The sequence below is a fragment of the Oryx dammah genome, unplaced genomic scaffold (assembly GCF_014754425.2).
Source record: "Oryx dammah isolate SB20612 unplaced genomic scaffold, SCBI_Odam_1.1 HiC_scaffold_5, whole genome shotgun sequence".
Classification (NCBI taxonomy): Eukaryota; Metazoa; Chordata; class Mammalia; order Artiodactyla; family Bovidae; genus Oryx; species Oryx dammah.
In genome coordinates, this window is record NW_024070189.1 from 14573073 (window position 1) to 14591538 (window position 18466).

Genomic DNA, 18466 nt, shown 5'->3' on the forward strand with positions numbered 1-18466 from the left:
TCATGGAAAAGCATCTAATTTAGCTCAGAAACAGCTGCACAAGTGCTTGTCCCCAAGAACACCTTCATGCTGCTGTTGATGGAGGGTTGTGCATATTTGTTTTGATGCGAAGAATATTAGAAAAGACATCCTCAAGAGTCAGGATGAATAAAACTAACAATTTGTGCTGCTTTGTCTATGACATTTTAAAATAAAGGGTGGTGGGTTCTTTTTCCTTTTTGTTCTTGGTTGTTTTCACCAGAGTGCATGGCAGAGAAGAATTCAGTGCCTGTTAGTACTGCTTGGTAGCATCGATTCATTTACGCTAGTAAGCAATTTTAACCATCTTGGCTTATGCAAATTTCAAAGCCATGCAAAAGGCATATCTTAGAATTATTATGAAAAGTGTCGATCTTGGATCTTGATCTCACAGACTCCCTGAAGAGGTCTCTGTATTTCCTAGGAATCTGTGGAGCCTAGTTTGAAATCTAGTCTGGGTCTGGAGACCTCCCTCTGAACACTGAGCACCCTCTAACGTCCTTCTCTTTGAGCAAAAGACCCAGCCTTCCTTTCACAGGCGTGAGTTAGAGATTCTGCTATTTGGATCCCATGTCATCTTTTTGTTGTTATTTGCCCCTCGATTTATTACCACAGAAAAAGGTCATATGAGAGGCGAAGTTTTCTGAGTCCTTGTATACATAAAGTATCTTTATTCTATCTTCATATATGATGGTTTAGCTGGATATGGAATTACAGTTTGAAAATCATTTTCCTTTGAAACTTCACATTGCTCTGCTGTCTTCTAGCCCTTGGTATTGCTAATTGTAAAGTCTGATGAGAAGGTGATTCTTATTTCTTTATAAGTTGTTTCCTCCATATCCCATTGAGAAGGCATTTCAGATCATGTTTATATCCTTGGTGTTTCCACTTTTCAATAAGATGTGCCTAGGTGTGGGTCTTTCATCCATATAGGACTGCAGATGCAGTCCTGTAGATCTTTAAATCTGTCTTTCTGAAATATCCTTGCATTATTTCTTTGATAGTTTATTATTTGTTTTCTCTTTCTGGCACTTCCATTAGTCAGTTTTTAGAACATCTGGATTCTTTAGTTTTCTTTCTTCATTGCTTATTTTTATTTGTAAATAATATTTTCTATCTCTGACTCATTCTACTTTCTGATATTTCTATTTTGATTTGCAATGCTTCCATTGAATGTTGTACTTTGGAAGTCATATTTTATTACTCAAAACATCTTTTATTTTGATCATTCCTTTCTTTTTGTTGCAAGCTTTTTGAAGATTTTCCTGTTCCATATATCAAAATTTCACTTCCTCCAGACTCATATTTACCTATTGTTCATCATGATCTCTTTGTGTTGGACACTTTCTCAGAATCTAGTGATCTTTAATTATCTATTCATATTTAAGAATGAGGCAATAAAAAGTTAATTGGGTGCTCTAGGTACATGGAAGACCCTGTCATCTCACAGATTTAGATCGAGGTTAACATGCCTTATTAAAGCATGTTAATTCTCCATGCTTCAGGCTCCATGATCTAGACTCCAAAATCACTGCAGATGGTGATTGCAGCCCTGAAATTAATAGACGCTTGCTCCTTGGAAGAAACAATATGACCAACCTAGATAGACAGCATATTAAAAAACAAAGACATTTCTTTGCCGACAAAGGTCCATCTAGTCAAAACTATGGTTTTTCCAGTAGTCATGTATAGATGTGAGAGTTGGACTATAAAGAAAGCTGAGCACCAAGGATTGATGCTTTTGTACTGTGGTGTTGGAGAAGACTCTTGATAGTCCCTTGGACTGCAAGGAGATCAAACCAGTCCATCCTAAAGGAAATTAGTCCTGAATATTCACTGGGAGGACTAGTGCCAAGAACTGACTCCTTAGAAAAGATCCTGATGCTGGGAAAGATTGAAGGCAGGAGGAGAAGGGGACGACAAAGGATGAGATGGCTGGATGGCATCACCGACTCGATGGACATGAGTTTGAGCAAGCTCTGGGAGTTGATGATGGACAGGGAGGCCTGGCGTGCTGCAGTCCATGGGGTTGCAAAGAGTCAGACATGACTGAGCGACTGAACTGAACTAACATGCCTGTTAGGAAGGTAGACTTTATTTAAAGGAGGTAACTTCTAGGAACTGTAGAGTATAGGCCTTCAACTTATAGAGAGGAGCTTTTGTTTGTTGCTTTTTCTAGCCAGAATTCAGAATGCAAGGGTGAATGCGGTCGAAGAGCAACAGTTATGTATATACTTCCTTTCAACCCATCCCTCTGTGTTCCACCCTTAGCCTCACTTCTGTTCTCTGTGGTACAGTCCTCCAGGATCCTGCAGGGCAGGTCGGGTCTCCCTGTAACCCCATCTCTTGCAGTGTTCTCTGTGCTGTGTCTTCCTCGGTCACACTCAGGTACTCTTCCATCTCCTTTCCTCCTCCGCAGATCACTGAAATGAAGCCACTGACGGTTCTTCCCCGTGTCTTTGCTGTACTCAGGTTTATGTCTTTTCTAAAACCGTGTCACTAATATCGTTTCCTAGGTCTTGGTATAGAAAGGTGAGTGGGAGACATGCTCATCACCCCACCATCCTTAACCAGTAACTCTCTTCTTCTGACTCCTATGACCTCTGCTCTCCCAGTTCTACTGGGCTCACTCTTTTACTGGTTCCCTCTTCCATATTGATGGCTTCATGTAGGAGTTTCTCTTTTCTCTACACTCTCTTCCAAGACAATCTTATCCACTGGATCATTTAAAAATGTTTATCTATATTGTTCCTTTTCTGCACCTCCCTCCCTGACTTGACTTCTGGACTCCAGGATCTTTATCCAACTGCCTATTGAAACCTCAAGCATTTCAGATACTTCCAATGCTAGTTTCCAACATTCCCCTCTCCAGCTTGCCCCTGTCTCAGTAAAAGGCCCTTTCCCTCTGCAGAGATTTCCACTCCTATTTCCTTCTCCAGGAATGCCGCTCTCTTCTCTACCTGCATGGCTACTTTCTTCTTATCCTTAGCCAAAACTTCCCTAACTATGCAAAGTTTCTCCCTCCTTCCCACACTGGCATTTTGTTTCTTGGCAGCCTGCTATCAATCTTCATAGAACTTTTTAAATTTGAAATTATTTATTAATGTTATGTTTATTCTCCCCTTTCTTGTTAAATGGCCCACTACAGGTAGGGACTGTGCTGTCATATTTGTCTCTGCTCTTTTACCACTACTGTAGTGCTTGACACGTAGGAAGAATTTAACAAATACAACCAGTCCATTCTGAAGGAGATCAACCCTGGGATTTCTTTGGAAGGAATGATGCTAAAGCTGAAGCTCCAGTACTTTGGCCACCTCATGCAAAGAGTTGACTCATTGGAGAAGACTCTGATGCTGGGAGAGATTGGGGGCAGGATGAGAAGGGGACGACCGAGTATGAGATGGCTGGATGGCATCACGGACTTGATGGACATGAGTCTGAGTGAACTCCGGGAGATGGTGATGGACAGGGAGGCCTGGCATGCTGCGATTCATGGGGTCACAAAGAGTCGGACACGACTGAGTGACTGAACTCAACTGAACTGAACTGTAGAGTAGTTAGATACAGCTTAAAATGAATGCTGAGATCTCAAAATGTTTTCTTATTTACAATCATCTTAAAACTGCCTTAAAGGGCCTCAAAAATATTCTAAAAACTCATCCCATCACTTAATTTTTAAAATTTATTTGCAACCTGAAGGCATAACTCAATTAAAGCAGAATACTGTATTGATAGAGCCATGATGGAGAAGAGTATGGGGGTTCCTTAGAAACCTAGAAACTACCATTTGACCCAGCAATCCCACTCCTGGGCATATACCCAGAGAAAACCATAATTCAAAAAGATACTTGTACCCCAATGTTCATTGCAGTACTATTTCCAATAGACAGGATATGGAAGCAACCAAATGTCCAGCAACAGAGGAATGGATAGCGATGTGGTGTATATACATACAATGGAGTATTAGCCATAAAAAGGAAAAAAAAATTGTATCATTAGCAGAGACACAGGGAGACCTAGAGACCATCATACAGAGTGAAGTAGGTAAATCAGAAAGAGAAAAACAAATATCGTATAATATCACTTATATGATATGAGGACAGGGAGGAAGGGAGAAGGAGGTGAATTGGGAGATTGGGATTGACATATATATACTACCATGTATAAAATAACTAAAGGGAACTTACTGTATGGCACAGGGAATTCTACTTAATGCCCTATGGTAATTTAAATGGAAGGGAATCCAAAAAAGAGGGGATCTAGGTATACATATGACTGGGTTACTTTGCTGGACAGCAGAAATTAACTCCACATTGTAAAGCAGCTATACTCCAGTAAAAGTTAACATTAAAAAGATCATACACCATGACCAAGTGGGCTTTATCCCAGGGATGCAAGGATTCTTTAATATCCACAAATCAATCAATGTAATTCACCACATTAACAAATTGAAAAATAAAAGCCATATGATTATCTCAGTAGATGCAGAGAAGGCCTTTGACAAAATTCAACAACCATTTATGATAAAAACTCTTCAGAAAGCAGGACTAGAAGGAACATACCTCAACATAATAAAAGCTATATATGACAAACCCACAGCAAACATTATCCTCAATGGTGAAAAATTGAAAGCATTTCCCCTAAAGTCAGGAACAAGACAAGGGTGCCCACTTTCACCACTACTATTCAACATAGTTCTGGAAGTTTTGGCCACAGCAATCAGAGCATAAAAAGAAATAAAAGGTATCCAAATTGGAAAAGAAGAAGTAAAACTCTCACTGTTTGCAGATGACATGATCCTCTACATAGAAAATCCTAAAGACTCCACCAGAAAAATTACTAGAGCTAATCAATGAATATAGTAAAGTTGCAGGATATAAAATCAACACTCAGAAATCCCTTGCATTCCTGTACACTAATGATGAGAAAGTAGAAAAAGAAATTAAGGAAACAATTCCATTCACCATTGCAATGAAAGGAATAAAATACTTAGGAATATACCTACCTAAAGAAACTAAAGACCTATATATAGAAAACTCTAAAACACTGATGAAAGAAATCAAAGAGGACACTAATAGATGGAAAAATATACCATGTTCATGGATTGGAAGAATCAATATAGTCAAAATGAGTATACTACCCAAAGCAATCTACAGATTCAATGCAATCCCTATCAAGCTACCAGCGGTATTTTTCACAGAACTAGAACAAATAACTTCAAGATTTGTATGGAAATACAAAAAACCTCGAATAGCCAAAGCAATCTTGAGAAAGAAGAATGGAACGGGAGGAATCAACTTGCCTGACTTCAGGCTCTACTACAAAGCCACAGTCATTAAGACAGTATGGTACTGGCACAAAGACAGAAATATAGATCAATGGAACAAAATAGAAAGCTCAGAGATAAATCCACACACCTATGGACACCTTATCTTCGACAAAGGAGGCAAGAATATACAATGGAGTAAAGACAATCTCTTTAACAAGTGGTGCTGGGAGAACGGGTCAACCACTTGTAAAAGAATGAAACTAGATCACTTTCTAACACCACACACAAAAATAAACTCAAAATGGATTAAAGATCTAAATGTAAGACCAGAAACTATAAAACTCCTAGAGGAGAACATAGGCAAAACACTCTCCAACATAAATCACAGCAGGATCCTCTATGATCCAACTCCCAGAATACTGGAAATAAAAGCAAAAATAAACAAATGGGATCTAATTAAAATTAAAAGCTTCTGCACAACAAAGGAAACTATAAGTAAGGTGAAAAGACAGCCTTCTGAATGGGAGAAAACAATAACAAATGAAGCAACTGACAAACAACTAATCTCAAAAATATACAAGCAACTTATGCAGCTCAACTCCAGAAAAATAAACGACCCAATCAAAAAATGGGCCAAAGAACTAAATAGGCATTTCTCCAAAGAAGACATACGGATGGCTAACAAACACATGAAAAGATGCTCAACATCACTCATTATCAGAGAAATGCAAATCAAGACCACAGTGAAGTACCATTTCTCACCAGTCAGAACGGCTGTGATCCAAAGTCTACAAGCAATAAATGCTGGAGAGGATGTGGAGAAAAGGGAACCCTCTTACACTGTTGGTGGGAATGCAAACTAGTACAGCCACTATGGAGAACAGTGTGGAGATTCCTTAAAAAACTGCAAATAGAACTGCCTTATGACCCAGCAATCCCACTGCTGGGCATACATACCAAGGAAACCAGAATTGAAACAGACATATGTACCCCAATGTTCATTGCAGCACTGTTTATAATAGCCAGGACATGGAAACAACCTAGATATCCATCAGCAGATGAATGGATAAGAAAGCTGAGGTACATATACACAATGGAGTATTACTCAGCCATTAAAAAGAATACATTTGAATCAGTTCTAATGAGATGGATGAAACTGGAGCCGATTATACAGAGTAAAGTAAGCCAGAAAGAAAAACACCAATACAGTATACTGACACATATATATGGAATTTAGAAAGATGGTAATGTTGACCCTTTATGCAAGGCAGCAAAAGAGACACAGATGTATAGAACGGACTTTTGGACTCTGAGGGAGAGGGAGAGAGTGGGATGATTTGGGAGAATGGCACTGAAACATGTATACTATCATGTAAGAAACGAAGTGCCAGTCTATGTTTGATGCAGGATACAGGATGCATGGGGCTGGTGCATGGGGATGATCCAGAGAGATGATATGGGGTGGGAGGTGGGAGGGGAATTCAGGATTGGGAGCTTGTGTACACCCGTGGTGGATTCATGTCAATGTATGGCAAAACCAATACAGTATTGTAAAGTAAAATAAAGTAAAAATAAAATTTAAAAAAAAAAGAAAGAAAATACAGGTTCTCTTAGAATACCAACACAAATCTGAGCTACAAATATTAAGCATGGAAATAAAATGGACAAATTAGACAGGTAAACTACTCATGTGGAGTATTAAATAGAGCTGTTTAAATAATTTATGAAGTAACTGGCATATACTGCTTCCCATCTTAAACTTAATAAATACCCTCTTTGAGCTTTGCAAAAAAAAAAAAAAAAAGACAGAATACTATAATACTTCTGAATACAGTTTAGTCCAGAGAACAATGTGAGTGCATTTTAAGGCATATGCCACTTCTTGAAGTGGTATATGCCATCTTTTTTGATACATGCCATCTCTTTGCCATCTATCTATAGGGTGAAAGCTCCAAACGAATTTTCTCTCAGTCTTTTCCTTTTGTCCTTACCTGACCTAACTGTATGAAACTGATATGGCTTGCTTGCTTAGGGCCATGAATGTTAAGTTCAAAATGGATTAGGAATCATGACACCACCTGAGAACACAGGAATAAAAAAGCAGCAAGACTTTCCTGCTAAAGCCAGACAGCTCTTTCTGTTTCACTCCTTTAATCCTGCCAAATAAAATGTCATGAAATAGATCAGGTAGATCGAGAGGATCTCGCTGTCACGAAGAGCCGTATTCATCAGGTATATGTCAGTTGTCCTGCTACAGATCCTTGGCTTGATTCCCAACACCCGCTTCCTCAGGGAAGAAGCAGAAACACAAAGCTGGTTACACAGAGAACTAAGCCCTGGGAACTGACAGAGTAAGATATTATTAATGGCTCTGAATATGTATTTTGGCCAGACCAGTCATCACCACAAGATCCTTTTATTATCTCTTGGCACTAGAAAGAATCACTTGGACTAAGCTTACGAATGTTACTAGCTGCCAAAGGAAAAGAATACCTTTTATGCTGTAATTTTTGATTTTAATGGGAAACAAATTCTTGGAAACTATTATTTAATCCAGTTTTTAAGGTACATATTTGATATAGCAATAAGTACTGTTTTGTGTAGTAATAAGAGCTTGTCTTATCATATCCGAAGGAAACCAACTGCTGGGAGACTCTCCTTCTGCCCCTCTTATCCTGTAAGACCCTTGAAACATGTGCCCTAGTCTCCGGCAGGCAGCTCCTAGCCTGTGGGGATGAGGTTCAGAGAAAATCATTCATCTTATAAGGCCTTCCTCTGGTCTCAAGGAAGCTATAAAGGAAACCGGAGGGGCCTGGTGGAGGGGTGGATGATTGCTTGGAGAGGTGGCTATTGGCAGAACCACAGATGGGGAGGAAGTTGTGCTAATTAACTGGATCTGTGTCGCCTGCATTGGTCTCCTAAGCCCAGGACGACACACGCCTCCCTCACTGTGCTCTGGCTAAGCTTAGAAATACTTCCTTAGGAGGAGACCAAATAAATTCAAGTTTTAAAGTCAGACCACCCAGATTTGAATACCAGTTAAAACCACTTTGAGGGCTTCCCTCGTGGCTCAGACGGTAAAGCGTCTGCCTGCAATGTGAGAGACCTGGGTTTGATCCCTGGGTTGGGAAGATCCCCTGAAGAAGGAAATGGCAACCCACTCTAGTACTCTTGCCTGGAAAATTCCAAGGACCGAGGAGCCTGGTAGGCTACGTACAGTCCATAGGGTCTCAAAGAGTCAGACATGACTGAGCAACTTCACTTTCTTTCTTTAAACCATTTTTTGGCTGGGTAACTTTATCAAGTAAACTCAGCTTCCCTGAGTTTCAATTTTTTTAAATCTGATCATGTGCATAAAATCAGAACCTCTCTCTGTGTTTTTTTTGTGTGTGTGTGTGTGAGTGTTAAGTGAAACAGTTCTCAGAAATGTGAAAATATAAATCAAGTGCTAAATACATATTGTTTGTTGTTGTGAGCATTGCTGCAATCTTTCCATCACTCCTTCTCCTTCTCCTGGAAACTATCCTGTTCTCGTTTGGGTTTGCATGACCAACCCTATAGGACCTTTGCATTTGGGTCTTAGCTCAATATTCCTGGCTCAGGCCTTAAGTGACACAGTCCCACCTCCTGGCCATGGTTCTTGGTCCTAGAGTGTTTATGTGATCTACTTTGGTCCAGTGAGACTTAAGATGATTGCTGGGGAATCCTGAGAAAGAAACATTCTTGCTTTTCCAAGAGAAGTTTTCGAGGGAAGTGGCATCATCATTATTAGCTCTATTTCTTTTATTATTATTATTGCAGATGACAATTCTAGGTTTTCTGGAGGGCCTTGACCTTTGTCTTCACCAACCTGCCATAGAGGGACGAGTCAGATTGGACACAAACTAGATTCATGGAATTTATTAAACTTTGCCATTGAGCATAGGGACAGAGACAAGGTTAGAACCTCCACAAGAATCCTCACAAGTCAGACCCTGAGATTATGAGATCATGTTAGGGAAACTAAAATGGAACTAACCTTGTTCAGGCTTCAGAAGCACAACAGCAGGCCTCTGATTGACTTCTGACCCTGCCTGAACTGTGTGCCTGACTGCAAACATGCCAATCACTACCAGCAAGTCAAGTGGCACTTTAGATAAAAGAGGGAGTGGGTCTTGGATTTTCTTGAGCTCCTGGCAGCCTGGCTAGACCCCTGGGTTCAGAAAATCTAATGACTTGTAAGGTGAAACAAACAGCATTAGAAGTTAAAGGAAAGCCAGTTGCATTTTTGCTCACAAACTGATGATACCGTCAGTTCGTGGCCTGGGGTTATATGTAGGAGCCCCCAAAACTGCAATTTGAAGTCTCACTCATGGGGTGGATGCACCTCCCGGGACCTTTTCCCAACTGGGACTCCAGATTACTGTTAATGAGGGACTTCCCAGTGCTGTTTAATCTGGATGTTGGTCAGCCCAATTTGGTGATGTATGTGCTGTTACTTTTCTCTATTATTTCTATTGCACTTCTTTCAATGACTGTACATTGAAATTTAGTTAAATAATCCTCTATTAAATATTGAAATTGTTTTTTGTGTGTGACATGTAGTTTCTTTTGTTAATGAGTCCTTCGAACCTAAAACAAAAGTAACACTTTTGGCAAAACAGATGGCAGCCAAGGCGCTGTGCAACTTGGGGCCCCATGTTATATATCAAGAGGCTTCTGAAAATGCTTCATGAGTTTCTGGGGGGGAGTGAGGAGAGATAAATTAGGAATATGGGCTTAACATAAACACACTGGTATTTGTATAAAATAGGTAAAGGACAAGCACCTACTGTATAACACAGAACAATAATCAATATCTTATAATAACCTATAATGGAAATGAAGTTGAAAAGGAATATATATATATATGTGTGTGTGTATTTATATATATATATAACTGAATTATTTCACTAACACAAATTTTAAAACATGAATTTTAAATTAACTATACTTAAAAACATTGCTTTATGAGTTATTAACAGCAAGATAGCAGGAAGTTAAGTGACATTAACAATCCTGAAAAAGCAAGTTCTCCAAGGTCCTTGCCTTCCTTCCAATAACTTGGCCACAAAAGGGGAAAATATTCTGATGCCATAGTAGCAAAAGCAAAGGCATCTCAGAGAATATTGCAGTTGCAAAACTTGCTATCTGAAACCCAGTAATGTGGTACAAACGTAGGCACCAGCAATCTGCGGCATGTGGGCCAACTACGAGACACAGATCAGCTCTCATTGTCAGGGGATCAATTGCCTCTCACTTTCGCCTTTCCGGTTGGAAATGAAAGATCCCTCTGATAGAGAGAACTATCATGGGGCAGGAGAAGCAGTTGCTGACAAATGTCTCTAGCCTCATTTTAGCTGTTGGTTCATCCACCTTGGGGAGACAACCCCAGCATGCCAATTTTCACAGCTTGCCAACCTTTGTAGCAAAGCACAGTGAAATGAACTGCCATTTATATTTTGTTTGATTGCTTGATTCCCTGTAATGCTTTTATTTTTCTTTAGCTTAACTAAATGATAACCAGATTCTTGACTCAGCGGAAACACCAGATTACAACTCATAGGCAAAAGTGAAGACCTCCAAAGACAGTGAATCATAGAAATAATATTTAAGTTAGGAAAGGGCAAGAATGTAACTGAGCCTGATTCTCAACAGCCTTTTGAAAATGCTTCATGAATTTTTAACTGCAAGAGGGAAGAAACTTGTCTTTATGACTCAGCTGAGGGATGAATCCTCATTACCCACTGGTTTCATCTGAAGTTCAGAAAAATAACATCATCTATTAAATCATCAATATCACTGGTTATAACACCTTGGATTTCCCTTGGAGACTTGGCTCTGATGTATAATTCTATAACAAGCCCCAGATTAGGGGAAGGAAACATGGTGAGTGCCTAATGAATTTCACCATGATGATGACATGAGGAAGGGTCAATGGAACAACAACGTGTTATGTTGTGTGAGCAACATAACACGCCTTGGTCCATGTCATAGTCTAGACCGAGTACCTGCCTGCAAGGAGTTGATAGCCTAAAAAGTGACTATGTAGGATTAAATCAAGGTGGGAAAACAAAAAATGATGAGCCAAGGCAGCAGGCTGAGGAGTTAGGATGAATCACTCTTCAGTGATCAATATAGTTCCCACTTCTAACCTTGGCCTTCAGAGACAGCAAAGCTGCACCAGGAGACTGCAAGGTTATTACTCAGGAGGCCTGAGTTCTATTTTTAGCCCTATCCTCACAGCAGGAATAAATATTAACTGATAATAGGTGGTTTAAAAAATACTATGTTGGAAAAAAAGATTCTCCCTAAGCTCCTATCTGCTCGTGGAGGAAAATACACCCTTGGTCTCATTTTGGGCCCGGCCTCTAAGTCCAGAATAGAGAGGGCACACCCTACTGTCTCACTTTCACTTTCACTAGACCCATTCCCACAATATACGTTTTCCTGGAGAAGGCAATGGCAACCCACGCCAGTACTCTCACCTGGAAAATTCCATGAATGGAGGAGCCTGGTGGGCTACAGTTCATAGGGTCGCAAAGAGTTGGACACGACTTCACTTTCACTGTCTGGTTCACCCTGGTCGTCTCTCTGGGAAATGGGCTGCTCGGGCAGAGAAAACACTTCCAACACTGGGAGGTGCTTTACGACTCACATCTGGCTGCCTGAGCCACACACAGGGCCGCTGCTCTTAGGATGCTCTCAAGGCCATGCAGAGTGCTATGAATGAGCACAGCTCTGGTCCCTACTAGCTGCCAGACAGCCCAAACTCTGACCCCTTCTGCCTCAAGGAAGCTTCAACACCTCTCTCCAATCCACTTCTGCTTTCCCCAAACTTTGGAGCTCCTCTCCCCTTACAGATACTTTGCTATCATTGTTTCCATGAACTTATGCCATGAAAGCAAAAGCTGAGGCTGGGTTTACCTGCTGAGTACCTGTCAATGTTGGCTCTTGGTCCCACAACACAAGAGCCTGTTAGATATGGGGACAACAGCTGAGCTACCTTTTCATGATGGGGAAGGGAAGTGTATCAACAGCAGCAAGATGGAAATATGAATCAAATTATCAATAGGTGATCCTTTCACACACACTGGTGTGGATGGCATGAGCAATTCAGTGATCTCTTCCTCTTGCATGTGCTGGGTTGAAATCTATAAAAGGAGAGGGGGAAAAAATCTCTTTATTGCAGAGACTCCCAGTTCTCTTTGATTATGTATTCTTGGCCTCCTTCCTGGCAGCAGAACTGCTGATGTGGCTGGAAACCTGGATACAGGTAGTAAAGGGTTCATTTCCCAGCCTCTTTTGCAGCTAAATGTGCAGTTGCAGCCAAGCTCTGACCCATCAGAGGTAAGTGGAAATCTAGCATGTAAATTCTGTGAGTGCAGAGTATCCTTAAAGAGAGGGGCACATCTTTCTTGGCCCTTCGTCTTTCCTGTGGACTAGGATGCAGCTACCAATGGTCCAGCAGCAACCTGGGTTCTTGCAGTGGACACCGCATGTTGAGGGCAGACCAGAAAGAAGGGTATGGTCCAGGCCCTGGTGATCTCACAGAGCTTCACCAGCAGGCCTAGACTGGCCTAGCTTCAGACTTCCTCCACTCTACAGAGAAATAACCTCCTATCTTGACAAGCCTAGCTATTATTTTGAGATATCCCAGCTGATATTCCTCAAGGTAAATGAGATAACACCAGGTTTTATGTTTTCAGAAGAATTTCACAATATCAGCTATTTCACAGTACCAGGGGATAACAGAGCAATTTCACAAACATGTGAGTTTTGCATTCTCTCTGACATTTTTCAGTAAGGACATGTACCTATGTGTGCATGAGTTCCTAAGATGTGTAGAAAGGAAGCTAGCTTGAGTGTCCACAGTGAATTTCTAGGCTGAGCCAGCAGGCGTGTGTGTTTGAGTGGCTGTGGAGCCCCCGGGCCTGAGCCCATTCTAAGCAAGGAACGAGTCAGGTCCACAAGCTGGTGAGGTCCCTGGACTAGAGGGAGAGTTCCAGGATGCTCCAAAGGCGACACTCAGCTCATTTCTGAACATGCTTGAATTGCACTCAAGCCACAAAGTAGGAAGGATCTGAAAGTTCAAATGAAAATACCTATGTTCCTTAAGATATTTTGCATGATTGGGAATTGAGTTTGGGGCCTGCATGGTGTAACTATGGACATCAGGGGGAGGCTATGCTGGTGGCGGGGCACAGCAGATGGTGGTAGGAGGGACAGACGGTGGTAGCAGTGAGGGAGCAGCACCACAGCAGCAGTGGGGCGCTGTACAAGGGGACAAGGGTCTGTTCACGGCGTTGACAACCCAAGAAAGAGGATGGCTTCAAAGGCAGCAAGAGGCACTGCAGAGAAAAGGGGACACTTTACCACTGTTGGTGGGAATGCAAACTAGTACAGCCACCATGGAGAACAGTGTGGAGAGTCCTTAAAAAATGCAATCCCACTCCTGGGCACACACACTGAGGAAACCAGAATTGAAAGAGACACGTGTACCCCAATGTTCATCGCAGCACTGTTTACAATAGCCAGGACATGGAAGCAACCTAGGTGTCCATCAGCAGACAAATGGATAAGGAAGTTGTGGTACATATACACAATGGAATATTGCTCAGCTATTAAAAAGATTGCATTTGGATCAGTTCTAATGAGGTGGATGAAACTGGAGCCTATTATACAGAGTGAAGTAAGTCAGAAAGAAAAACACCAATACAGTATACTAACACATATATATGGAATTTAGAAAGATGGGAATGATAACCCTATATGTGAGACAGCAAAAGAGACACAGATGTAAGGAATAAGCTTTTGGACTCTGTGGGAGAAGGCTAGGGTGGGATAATGTGAGAGAACAGCATTGAAACATGTATATTATCACATGTGAAACAGATCTCCAGTCCGGGTTTGATGCATGAGACAGGGTGCTCACATGGCCTGGGGAAAACATAGGTTACATTTTTTTTTTTTAAGGCTCTTTATGCTGACTCTTGTGATTTTTTTCACTGTGCCACATTCAGTTCACCAATAGATGGGTTTGCAACAGGCTAAAATGATTCTTTCCAACAGCTACCTAAAGGCATTTTAAATTGGGTAAGAGAGACTTGCCTTCAAGAAACTGATATTGTCTCATGTATGCAGCGTATTAGAGGCAATAAGCAGGTGACAAGACTGACATACTATTCTGTTAGAAATGGGAAAATATAATACTGCAAAGACAGATTATTTGATCTTTTACATTAGAAAAGGAAGATAAATGAAGAGCAGGTGGTCAACAACTTAAAAATAAATCTTCTAATTTGGTTTGAGAATAGGACCTTGAATTGTATTGTCTGCAAAAACATTGAGTAAACTAAGGTTTAACCCTTGTCTTGTCATCCTATGTAGTACAATGAAGAGTTATAAAAAAACTATTCATTAAATCAGAAATTACCTGATCATATGTTATATTCTAACAGCTGAGATATATACCATAAGAAATTAGAGGCAAGTCAAAGATAAATAAGATATAATTCTTGTCCTTGAAAAACTCAAAGCACACAAAATAAGTAGGTGGAGAGACAGACACACAGAAATAGATGGTTACAATATAAGGTCGTAAGTGAATCCAAGTGACTATGTGGGTACAGGAGTGACAAGTCCTATGGATGAACATGTGACATATGAGGATGTGTGATCTTTGACTTGGTCATGAACAACAAACAAGGTTGTACTAAAGGCAGACTCACTGCATAGAGCATTTAATTGGACTATGGACATTGGACTTCCCTCATGGCTCAGACGGTCAGACGGTAAAGCGTCTGCCTGCAATGCGGGAGACCTGGGTTTGATCCCTGGGTCGGGAAGATCTCCTGGAGAAGGAAATGGCAACCCACTCCAGTACCCTTGCCTGGAAAATCCTGTGGACGGAGGAGCCTGGTGGGCTACAGTCCATGGGGTCGCAAAGAGTTGGACACGACTGAGTGACTTCACTAATCCCCTTGAGAAATCCTAGAGATTATCTGGGGGGCGGGAGACACAGTATGGCATGGGTGGAGCAGAAGGAACATGACTGGGTGCTGAGGAAGGAGAAGCCAGAAGGAGAGGCAGGGCCAGCCAGAAGGACACTGTGTGTCAGGGTAAGGAGTCTGGACTTAAAATCTTTACCAGTGGTGAGTCAGCAAAGGATTTTAAGTAGCAGAAGGGCATGATCACATTGGCTTAGCTTAGCAGGTGTTCAATCAACACTTACTAAGTTTTTCTTAGGTGCCCAACACCGTTAGGCGGATAAAAGGAAGAATGCAGCTCAGGAATCCTATGATTCCATGTCAGAGGTGCCCACACAAACATCCAGGGGTCAGGTCACAGGATGTGCCAGGCTTAGCCAGCCTGGGGGAAGCAGAAGAGGTTCAGGAGGACCCACGCTGAGCCTCACAGAGCTCATCTGGCTGGTGTGCATCTCCGACTAGAATGGAACCTCTTGGACCGGAGGACGTGCTCCGGTAGCACAGTCCAAGTAGCAGTCAACACATTCTTAAACTGAGAGTAAAGACTTATCTGCCCTGGTCCATGTCTGGAACAAACATGCACATAGTAGGTGCAACATAGATATCTGTTGAGAAATGAAGGCAAGCAGGCAGCAAGAGTGGGCTGAGATGAGGAAAAGCATTTGAAGTAGAAGGAACAATACGCACAAAAGCACGGATTCATGAACGAACAGAGGGTGCACAGCTGAGCGCAAAGTTGGGGCATTGCGGAGGAGTGCACATCGAGGCCAGCGAGGAGCTCGGTGGCTGAAGGAGGCCCTCTGCTAAAGGGCTGACGTGCACCATGCAGATGCCTGGAAGCCAGGGGATTTCTGGAAAGGCAGTATCTTTTAGACATCTCACCTTGAAAACAGCTTGGAGAATGGGCTGAAGGGGTAAAACTGGATTCTGTTCTGCTATAGCAATAAAATGATGACAAGGAATGGATAAATCTGGATATTTAAGAGGTGGAACACCTAAAAGCTTGGATATTTATTAGCGGAGAGAGCTGAGAGAGTGAGAGCAGCCAGAACACAGTCTTCCATCTTCCTCGGTTATACAAGGAAAACACACACACACACGCACACATACACACATGCACACGTACACACATATACACGCATGTATACACAGATGCGCACACATGCACACACACATGCACACACACGTATACACACATTCACACATGTATACACACATGCACACATATACACAGATGCACACACACGTACACACATATACACACATTCACACATGTATACACACATGCACACATGCACACATGTATAAATGCAACACATTTGTTGGGGGGAGGTGTTTATTTCAGATATTGTGAGTTGAAGCTCCTGTAGCACGTCTGTGTTTGTGTGTGTTCAGAGGACTGTTGGCAGTACAGATCTGAACCGAAGAAGGGAGGAGGGGCCACCTTGGGAAGATGACACATGAACACACTCACCAGTCTTCCTGACTCACCTCTAGAAACAGCAGAAGAGACGAGAAAGTAAAACAAACTCAAATCAGTGCTGGGAGATACGATGGGACACTCTTAGGGATTAGAAATCGTGAGAAATCTTTGAAGGATGGAAACAGATGGACTGATAGAAGATGAAAATACCAGCTGGCCTAAAACTCAGGCAAAAGTGGGATTGGTTTTGAGGGAGCCTTGAGCACAGCCAGAACAAATATAGGGACCAGTGGTGCTTTTGAAACAACAGAAGAGGGGTTAGGGTATCACAGGTGTGCCCAAGTGGGCCGGGGGGTGGTTACCACTGTTTTCCAAAACTGGATATAAGCATGAAAAAGTGCATATAAAATGATGAGATGAGCTACAAATATTTTTTTAAAAGAAAGAGAATATAGATTACAAAGATGAAATGAGGTGTGTAGTATATTAAAAGTCATGCTATGAAATCCCACACACTTCCTAAAATAGAGTGTGTCACAAATTAGGCTATAAATTTTCATTCAATGAGAAAAGGAAAACAGAATCTCTTTACATAGCTACCAGCAACCAAAGGGTTAAAAATATATTCAGTGCAGTTCAGTCATTCAGCCATGTCCAACTCTTTGTGACCCCATGAATTGCAGCACACCAGGCCTCCCTGTCCATCACCAACTCCCGGAGTTCACTCAAACTCATGTCCATTCAGTCGGTGATGCCATCCAGCCATCTCATCCTCTGTCAGCCCCTTTTCCTCCTGCCCCCAATCCCTCCTAGCATCAGAGTCTTTTCCAATGAGCCAACTATTCACATGAGGTGGCCAAAGTACTGGAGTTTCAGCTTTAGCATCATTCCTTCCAAAGAACCCAGGGCTGATCTCCTTTAGAATGGATGGGTTGGATCTCCTTGCAGTCCAAGGGACTCTCAAGAGTCTTCTCCAACACCACAGTTCAAAAGCATCAATTCTTCAGCACTCAGCTTTCTTCACAGTCCAACTCTCACATCCATACATGACCACTGGAAAAACATAGCATAGACTAGATGGACATTTGTTGGCAAAGTAAAAATATATTAGCTGCTTTTAATTTGATTTCCACAAGTTCAGCCTGGAATCTGTTCACATTCAGAGAGGAGCCAAGGGGTTAGATGCAGTGGAAGAAATAAACTATCAGTGAAAACATGCCTGCCTGGTGCCAGACACTATCCCCATAATTTCCGATTTGGGGAAAGTATTCAAGCAACTTTGTTCTTAGTCCAGATCCTGTGGGCTTTCCATCGTCCTCTGCTTTCCCGCAGGAAGAAGCAGCTCCTGTGTACTTTGCTGTCTGCTGAATCCTTAGTACAAAATGCAGGTTGATTCCCCTGGTGTGTATCGATAATTTGTCAAGGAATCTTCCACGAGATGTGAATCAAAGGACTTCATCCAAGATGACTGATACTCGCAGTCATCTTTTAAGATTACAATACATTCTGTTGATCCTAGCTGTCATGCAAAGAGCAATACTATTCCTTCTCAGAGAGAGTTGCTTGACCCAACACAAAGCTTCCTGGATCACCAGGAACAGCTTATCCACAGTTTTGTACCAGAACAGCCGTGCCCATGGGATGCTGTCCACAGGTGTTCTATGAGGTATTTGAATTTATGGGGAAAAGTCAAGTGTTTTTCCAACTGAGTCCAACCCTTGAGTCAATCCTCTTGAAAGCGTAAATGTA